Source organism: Neovison vison, chromosome 4, assembly GCF_020171115.1.
Source record: "Neovison vison isolate M4711 chromosome 4, ASM_NN_V1, whole genome shotgun sequence".
Lineage (NCBI taxonomy): Eukaryota > Metazoa > Chordata > Mammalia > Carnivora > Mustelidae > Neogale > Neogale vison.
Window position 1 is genome coordinate 191,561,458 of NC_058094.1, and position 8,797 is coordinate 191,570,254.

The following is an 8,797-nucleotide window of genomic DNA, read 5'->3' on the forward strand; positions in this document are numbered from 1 at the left end:
AGAGGCAGGCGGGGTGGGGGGGGTGGGAAGCAGGCTCCCTGCTGAGCAGAGAGTCTGATTCGGGGCTTGATCCCAAGACCCTGAGATCATGAGCTGAGCCGAAGGCAGAGGCTTAACCCACTGAGCCACCCAGGGGCCCCCAGGCTGTACTAATTTTGATGAGAATGTAGAACAATGGGAACTCTTATGCACTAAAGTAATATAAGTCCTTTGAGAAATTGCTTGGCAGAATGTAAATACCATTTGACTAGCAAATTCTATTCTTGCACCCAATATATAGACACTGAAAGACTTACTTGGGAAGATTTGTAGCATGATTCTTGGTCTTAGCCCCAAACTGAAAACAACCTAAATGTCCATCAACATTTATAGAGTAGATAAATTGTGATATAATCATACAAGGAAATACCAATCATCAGTGAGAATGAGTGACTACTACTTAATGAAACAACACGGATAAGTCTCAAAAACCTAATACTAACTAAAAACATCCAGATGCAAAAAGAGTTTTCATATCCTATAATAAAGTCCTGAAGCAGGAAGTACTAATCACTGGTGATGGAAGTTAATAATTGTGACCTATGGGGAAGGAGGTATACTTATTAGGTGGGGTCATGGAGATAGCTTGAGGTGCTATTGCTGTCCTATTTCTTGATCTGCAATCTGAATATGTTCAGTTTGTTCAGTTTGTGAAAATTCGTTGAGCAGTAAACTTGTATTTGTCATACCTAGATGAAATTTTACATTAAAAAAATAATGCTTTGGCTTAGAGCAATATCCTTTTAAGAGCTACTTGGCGACAGATAGAGGGCCATATATAGAATGCAATTCTAATTCCTTTTCTCATCTTATTCCTTTCTTTTGCTCTGGAAGTAATAACTTATTTATTTTCCCCCCTCCATTACCAGAAATGTGGCAAGTACAGAATAGATGGTGGCTTCTTTTCTCAGGATTAATTTATCTTTCCGAAAATCACTCAGCTTGATGTCTCTGGATGTATACTAAATATCCAGGGGAATGTCAGATATCAAAATGAACAAGGCAGAACACAAACTAAGGTTCTTATTACTCTGTACATTTTAAGAATGCAAATGTGTATGTGTATCTGCAAGTTTTAAAGGCTGAATCTTCTAGGAGTGGCAAAGGGGAAGACTAATAAGAGTGAGAATGCCAGTGCTTCAAGACATTCAAGAGTATGTGTAAGTAGCGAGGTATCAAGGGAAAAGAAGGGGAGAACGATAAAGTATTCTGAGATTTGGTTTCTCCAGCACTGAAACTGCAAACAGATGTAAAGACAAATTTTCATTTTTTCTAGGGGAACCATGTTCTCCACAGTGGCTCTGTGACAGATTTTGCATCCCATTTCTATTTGAAATAATCACCTCATCAGGCCTTTGCTGGTATTGTAACTCGCTTAATGCTCTATTGTGTGTAGCCTGCAGCCGGCAGGAGCATGACGGGGGCAGAAAGTACAGGCAGAAAGGGTCTCTGAGCCAGAAAGGAGCAAACCCAGAGAGAGTGGGTAGGAATGAATAATTTTCCTGCTATCCCCTTTTTTTTTTTTTCCAATTTATTTATTTTCAGAAAAACAGTATTCATTATTTTTTCACCACACCCAGTGCTCCATGCAAGCTGTGCCCTCTATAATACCCACCACCTGGTACCCCAACCTCCCACCCCCCCGCCACTTCAAACCCCTCAGATTGTTTTTCAGAGTCCATAGTCTCTCATGGTTCATCTCCCCTTCCAATTTACCCAAAAGCACATACCCTCCCCAATGTCCATAACCCTACCCCCCTTCTCCCAACCCCCCTCCCCTCAGCAACCCACAGTTTGTTTCGTGAGATTAAGAGTCACTTATGGTTTGTCCAAAGGGGCACGTGCACCCGAATGTTTATAGCAGCAATGTCCACAATAGCCAAACTATGGAAAGAACCTAGATGTCCATCAACAGATGAATGGATCAAGAAGATGTGGTATATATACACAATGGAATACTATGCAGCCATCAAAAGAAACGAAATCTTGCCATTTGCGACAACATGGATGGAACTAGAGCGTATCATGCTTAGCGAAATAAGTCAAGCGGAGAAAGACAACCATCATATGATCTCCCTGATATGAGGGAGTGGTGATGCAACATGGGGGCTTAAGTGTGTAGGAGACAAACCTGCTATCCCCTTATAATCATTTACATTACTGTCATTCTGCCTTTCTGAATTCTGGCCTTTAAAATGTTTTTTTTTTTTTAAATTGTAGGAAAAATGAATTGTGTCTTATTTGGTTCTAGAGTGATTGCAATATGAAGGATGCACCAAAAAGCAGCTATTGAGTTTGGGACAGGAGTAGGGTGACCAGGCATCCAGGTTTGCCTGTCTATTGAGTGTCTCCATTTCCTATCAAAAGTGTTCCAGTTTGTCCAATACATTATATGGTCACCCGAGATCAACATTCACCCTAGATCAACACTGATTTTGAATGGGGGCTTAAGGACTCGATGGGTGATTGTGTTGCTAAATAACGAGGAAATAAGCTATGTTTTAGTGCTGAAGAAATCTGTAACAGTCAGGGGGTGCGTGGGTGGCTCAGTGGGTTAAAGCCTCTGCCTTTGGCTCAGGTCATGATCCCAGGGTCCTGGGATGGAGCCCTGCATCAGGGTCTCTGCTCAGCGGGGAGCCTGCTTCCCCCTCCCTCTCTGCCTACTAATGATCTTTCTCTCTGTCAAATAAATAAATAAAATCTTAAAAAAAAAAAAAAGAAGTAACAGTCAGCTTGTCTTAACAGTAAAATATAGAGGCCTTTTACTGAAGTAATAGATGCATGTAAGCATGTTCTTTTGCACAAATTCTAAGACTATATACGTATAGAAATATGCAGCTGTTGGCACTCAGCAAAGTGAAGCAACTTGAATATTAAGTCTACGTAAGCTTTCTATGATGATGGATGTTTCTGAGTGTGAAGAGAGAAAATCTGTGAAAATCAAAAGGCAAACTGGAAGAACAGACTTTCAGAAGTCCAATATTATTTTGTTAATTTATGAAACTCCACTTATTACCTCTTAACTTCTTTGATCCAGTGAATAATTTGATTTTCACCTCTGTGGGCTGACTCTTCAAAAATATTGAATGTTGGCGCCTGGGTGGCTCGGTGGATTGGGCCGCTGCCTTCAGCTCGGGTCGTGATCCCGGCGTCCTGGGATCGAGTCCCGCGTCGGGCTCTCTGCTCTGCGGGGAGCCTGCTTCCTCCTCTCTCTCTGCCTGCCTCTTGCCAACTTGTGATCTCTGTCTGTCAAATAAATAAATAAAATCTTTAAAAAAAAATATTGAATGTTTTCAGACAGAATTTGACCACTGTTGCATGACTCGGAATTATTTGCATCTTGTTTTTTTTTTTTTTTTTTCATCAGAAATCAAAATAGAACACCTTCTATAATCTATTTGTACAGAAATAAGAACAATTATGATTATGAGATGCTTTCTTTGCCTAGTTTTTATCCTTCCCGTCCCATATTCTTTACTACCTTAAGTATTGTGTTTTGGGGTTTTATTCAATAGTTCTAAATTATTTCTTGTGTTCACATATAGTATTTGGAAGTTCATATGTGTGCCAATTCCCTGAAGGACTCAGAGCAAGAACAGCGTCCAAAATTGCCTTTTGACATGGGGGAGGAAGGCACAGGCCTTGATCATTATCGAGGGTTCGGTTAAATTTTAAGCAATTGCCTCTATTTGTCCTTTTCTTCTCCCTGAGATGACTGGTCTATTTGCTAAAAAGGAATTTTTATGTTCAAGAAGAGGTTCAGTTTTTTATTAGAGCTGGAGTCCTCTGTTTTATGCTCATTTGGAGGGAAGAAATCTCACCATCGTGCACACATGGATACCCTGCACACGTACATTCATGTACATACGCAGATGCCAAACATTTGCCTTGTAAAAATGTAAGAAGTCAACAGACTTTTGTTGCTTAAATATTCATTTTTGTTCAAGAACTCCTTTGATGTCATATTTAAAGACACCCTTATTTCAGTATTATTGTGACATTGTAAATTACTGCCAGAATCTGGCTCATTTTGGGTGTAAACTAGAAGCCAAATCCAAAAGGAAAAGGGAGGAACATGGCAGTTGCAGCTGGCTAACCTCTTCAGTGTTCCTCATCTCCAAGTGCCCCTTCCTAGTCCAAGCATGGGTGGCACCTGAAACCACTGTCTCATTGGCCTCCCACAGGTGTAACTCTATTCTTCGTCTAGCCTGACCAAGATGGGGAAAATAAGGCAAAACAAGATGGAACTTTTACATACAAGCTTTTAATAAGAAACTTAGGGAAAGGAAAACACCGAAAAGCATGGAAATGGATGAGTCCACTGATGAATGGGAAATATCTCATCTTTTTACTCTTAACAAAGGGGCTGGGCAGGCAGAGCTCACATGACTGACAGTCCTGGTTTCTTTACTGGCCATACCTCATGGTCTTCGAAAAATGCTGACTGGGGCATACCTCCAGCCCTTTTTCCAATCTTTGAGCTTTCCTTGACCTTCTTTATTTTCCTTTTCTTCCCATAGGTACCTAACTTAGTGGGAAAAATGGAAATCACAGAGAGAGACAAGCACCTCCCCAGAAAGAGTCTCTTTCCTTTCCAGGGTAGACCTCAGAGCCGTCCTTTCTTAATCTTTAAAGTGTGCTTTTTGAGAGAAATCTAGAAAATCCTTTATTTAAAGAAAATAATTCACTCTCCAGAAACCACCATTCTTAGTATTTTAAAATACTTATTTCTAATATAGTCATTACTTTCCAGGTCAATAAATATTATTCAAATATGTTATTTAAATAACTTTTCATTCCATTATGATGTTTCATAACTTAATGGATCACTGTCAGACATTAATATTATTTCTAATTTTTTACCATTAGATGATATGATGAATGTCCTTGCATAGAAGTCTTTCCACTTTTGGAGGCATACTATCTAAGTTACTCCAGAAAGGCTATGACAATTCCATTTCCACTAGTAAGTACAAGATAGCTTTATACTGCCACATCTTTAGTAGAACTTACAATTTTAACTATATATTTTTCAATTTAATAGGTAAAGAATGTGTATCCTCATGTTGAGGGGGAATGTTTAAAACAAAATTCTATTGACTGATTGTTTACTTTATGAATTCTTATTTTTGTTCTGTGTATTGTTTGTCCAGTGTATTGTTCAGCCCTTACTATACGGTTCACTTCTTTTATTAGCCTTTTTTCTTCCTTCTTTCCTCTTATCCTTCTTTTTTTTTATCCTTCCTTCCTGCTTTCATTCCTGCCTTTCTCTTTTTCTTTCTTTAAAGTAAACAAATTTTACTAGAAATACTTATTAAAACAACATTAAAGAAATAGCACTTCCAAGATGAAAAGATTTTCTGTTGACTTTGATTTATAATTTGGAGTGGGTATTTAGTGCTTGTTCCTCTTAAGAAGCAAAATATTTCCGCTTTAAGGTGTAAAAGAAAGAGGTTGAAATTTTAAAATGAGTTATTTTTTCTTTTTCTTTTTTTTTTTTAAGATTTATTTATTTATTTATTTGACAGAGAGATCACAAGTAGGCAGAGAGGCAGGCAGCGGGAGAGGGGGAAGCTGACTCCCCACAGAGCAGAGAGCCCCATATGGTGCTCGATCCCAGGACCCTGGGATCATGACCTGAGCCAAATGCAAAGGCTTTAACCCACTGAGCCACCCAGGCGCCCCGAGTTATTTTTTTCTTTTAAAAACCCTCGGTTCCCTGGGGCACCTGGGTGGCTCAGTCGATTAAGCATTTGCCTTCAGCTTGGGTCATGGTCCCAGGGTCCGGGGATCCAGCCCTACATCAGGCTCCCTGCTCAGCAGAGAGTCCGCTTCTTCCTCTCCCTCTGCTCCTCCTCCCACTCATACTCTCACTCACTCCCTCTTAAGTAGATAAGTAAAATATTTTTTAAAAAACCAGAAACATTTCATTTCCTGTTCCTTGATAGTAGATCTAATAGTTTTTATAATAGATTTATTTTTCCCTTTTTCTGCCTGCTTTGATTTATGCTGAATTAATTCAGTATGTCGATTCAGTAGTGCCTGTATTAATGAATAGGATACAAGCAATGACATTCATACTCCAAAACATAATATAGAAGACACAGAAATGCAGTCTAGTCTGCAAATTTCTTTTTTAATGCACCACCCACCATAGACTACTGTTTCAAAAATCACCTATTTTATTAGTAAGGACATTTGGACAAATTACTTATACTTCCCAACCCTTACATTTCTCAAACAAAAAATGAGGATCCTTGTTGTGGGCTTGGGGTTTTTTTGTGTTTTTCTAACTTTTTAATAGATCTGTAGGCTCACTTGCACTTGTAGGAAATAATGCAGAGTGACCCTGTATACTTTGCACTCAGTGTCTCCGAATGACAACACGTGGTATAACTAGCACACTCTCACAACCAGGGAATTGTCATTGGTCCAGCGCACTGACCTCAGATTGCACCAGGTTTATAGGTGCGCCTGTGTGTGTGTGTGTGAGTGTGTACACTTTGTTCTCTGCAGTCTGGCAGTTTCCTCACTGCCTGGCACCTACTTGTCCCATGGTAGGCCCTAGACAACTGTTCAGTAACAATTCATATCTAGCCAGCCTTTCCTCTCTCTTTTTTTGGAAGGAAGAGCATCTTGGATGGTTCACTGCAGTTAAAATGATGGTGCCAAACTCACACTTAATCTCTTTTTTACTCCCAGGCCGTTGCAGGGAGAACCTCTGAGCTTAGTGACCAAACGAGGGATTGACCCGAACCTTAATCGCTGGGCTCATTCCATTACACTTCTCTCCTGAGCTTGTCAGATGTAGGGATCATCTGGGGCAGCGCTTCTCACACTTCTGTGTATATACAAATACCTTGGGGAGCTTGTTAGATTACAGGTCTTGATTTAGCAGCTTGGGAGCGGAGGCTGGTATTCTGCATTTCTAACAAGTTTTAGGTGATGCTGATGGTGCTGGTCCACTGACAATAACTTAAGTAGCAAGAATCTTAGAAACTTGCTGAAAATTCAGATTTCCAGGGCTTTTTTTTTTTTTTTTTTTTCCTCAAGATTCTCATGCAGGAAGACTAGAGTGGAGTCTGGGAATTCGTATTTTTATCTAATACCCTGCCCAGGTCTTAGTATAAATTACTTTTGGCAAACCCTGAATATCATACCATCTCCATGCAGTTTCTCAATTCTTCTGTGTACAGACAGTGTACAGACACTGTTTACCTTAATATTGTGATTTGAAGATTTGGTGCAGTCAATTTTTTTTTCTGTTATTTTATTTTCTTGGCTTGGTTTTTGTCTTTTGAAGGCCAAAAATCCAGAAGGAAAATTGGACTCTTTTACTGAAAGTTTAGTTCAACTCTTAAGAGCTTTAAGGTATTGAAATATTTTCAGTGTCTTTCCATGTGACACACAAAGATTTTATCAGGGCTTTAAAAAGTCTTCCTAAAGCTGTCTATAACAGCTCTTTTCCTGATCTAAATAAATAACACATGGGACTTGCAACCCAAAGTTTCTTATCATCTCCGAATTGACTCTTTCCAGGTCCAGATAAAAAATAGTGTTTAATCCCCCAAAGAGATAGACAGTTATGTGAGCTGGTAATATTGATAAAAGAGAATCACGGCCAGACAGGAATGGCTGGATCCAACCGTAAAAGTTGAAGCTGTGTAAATCATCAAATAACATGGGAATTGGAAAACATCATTATAAGCAACTTGTGTGAACCCCTGATGTTTTAAATTAGCCATGAAATGTGACTTGCTTTGTAATATTTTGGAGCTTCTAAAGATCTCAGCTTTTAAATTGAAATTTTCCTATTTGGCAGCAACACAGCAGGCCCGCAAAATAATTTACAACCATTTACTTTGTTAGTTATCCCTTTTAAACAACCCTCAAGGGGAGGAAAACATTATTAATCCCCATTTTATGGATGAGGGGATTGAGGTATTAAGATGACTCAGAGCTTTGATTTAGTGCACACTTGGAGTTTCTTTGTCCCATTCCAAGACCCTCTCATCTTTACTTAGGTCAGCATGCCTGCTCTTATTGTTTTGGCTTATCTTGATGAGGAACGTGGACTCAATTTTCAAGTTAACTTAAGCCACTTAGAAAAATTGGGGCAAATTGAGCAGTATTCCTTTCTCACACTGATGGACCAAGTTCAGTTTTGCAAGGCTATTTTTTTTTAATGATGCCATTTGTAACTTGTACATCTTCATCGACGAGTTCATACCATAGGAATACCCTTTTAGAGGAGCTGACTTAAGTCATTTTCAATAGTCAAGTAAAGGAGAAAAGACACTGTAATTTTTTTTTTTTTCTCACTCATTTTGTTCCAATTTGCAAGGAATGTGTATGTGGGAGTCATCATTGATCAGGATATGGTAGTTCTGAGTTGAAGTATGTATCTGTACATTGTAAGTGATGCTGGAAAATTTCCTTAACATTTCGTTCCTTAGTAAAATAAACACTTGACCTTGGTGTTGCATACAGTTATTTGAAAAAATCTTCCATGTAACCTTGTGTATTCTGCAAACCACATCTTAGAAGATGAGGTCGCTGACGCTCACTCAGAAAGCTGAAGAGATTCTCTAGTGCCAAGGCAGGAATGGAGCCGCTTCCATTCCTGTTTTGTGGCAAAGGAAGTCATTGAAAATAACACAGGGGTCATCAACCCTCTTCCTGGACTGAATACTTATTTTACTGACATTGTTTACATATTGTTTCTCAAAGCACAGTACCCGTCAGAATCACCTCAAAT

The 8,797-nt window shown here is 39.2% G+C and overlaps 1 pseudogene; it reads right to left on the reverse strand.

Annotated features, from left to right (window-relative positions):
• Positions 1-8,332: 8,332 nt before the first annotated feature.
• On the reverse strand, positions 8,333-8,413 carry LOC122905780 (annotated as a pseudogene).
• Positions 8,414-8,797: the final 384 nt, after the last annotated feature.